This window comes from Globicephala melas, chromosome 20, assembly GCF_963455315.2.
Source record: "Globicephala melas chromosome 20, mGloMel1.2, whole genome shotgun sequence".
NCBI classification, from domain to species: Eukaryota; Metazoa; Chordata; class Mammalia; order Artiodactyla; family Delphinidae; genus Globicephala; species Globicephala melas.
Window position 1 is genome coordinate 53,921,696 of NC_083333.1, and position 1,196 is coordinate 53,922,891.

Below are 1,196 nucleotides of genomic sequence, written 5' to 3' on the forward strand. Positions count from 1 at the left end.
AGCACTGGCCCGGGAAGATCCCACATGCCGCAGACCAACTAAGCCCGTGCGCCACAACTGCTGAGCCTACGTGCCACAACTACTGAAGCCTGCGCGCCTAGAGCCTGCGCTTTGCAACGAGAAGCCACGACAATGAGAAGCCCATGCACCACAACGAATAGCAGCCCCCGCTCACCGCAACTAGAGGAAGCCTGTGCACAGTAACGAAGACCCAACAGAACAAAAAATTAATTAATTAATTATTTTAAAAAAGAAATCAGCCATTTGGGACTTCCCTGGCCATCTAGGGGTTAGGACTCCATGCTTACACTGCAGGGGGCACAGGTTCGATCCCTGGTCAGGGAACTAGGATCCCACATGCCACGTGATGTGACACCACCATAAAAAATTAAAAAAAACAAAAATAAAAACAAACATTATCATTTACGACTTTGAAGATGATTAAAAGTTGTACATAGCTTAGTTCATCCCAAGAACCCTAACCCCCCACCCCCCAAAAAAAATCAGCGATTCATTCACTATCCTTTGAACCTCTCTTACAGCAAGCCCTCTGGGTTTAGGTTTTTCCCACAGGACCCTGATTCAAATCTACTTTAAGTAAAGTAGATTTGGATTAAATAAATAAATAAAAGTATAACACAAGCATCCCTGCGGAGGACTCCCTCCTTTGAGTTTCTCATAGAATCTGAGTTAGACAATGCATGTCATATGACAGACAAGGAAAGGTTTTTAAAAAATCTTCCCCAGAACCTCGCACAACAGCCCAGGTGTAGCTGTCCTTGAAAATGACGAAGGAATAAATGAACGGAGGGATGGAGAAATGATGAGGAAGGAATAAATGACACAGAGCCAGGACTAGAACGCAGACAGAGGTCCTTGTTTGCTGCTATTTTCATTACAATTTCTTTCAAGATTCGTGTCTCACCTCCTCCTTTACAATTTTTCTTCCTCTGTCCTCTGGCTCTTCTATTTTCTCGCTCCAACTCCACCCCTTCTACAAGTGAGCCGCCCTTCTAGCTCTCCGCCCCTCCCCGCGCTCCGCCCCTCCGCCGCGAGGCCCCTCCCCTCCGCCCGGGCGCTGCGGGATGAATGGCAGAGTTGCCGCTGCTCCGCTCTGGGCGCTGATTGGCCGCCCGGCGCGGTGACGCGCCGACGGCCGCGGGAGCACGCAGGCGGGAGGGGCGGACGGGGGCGGA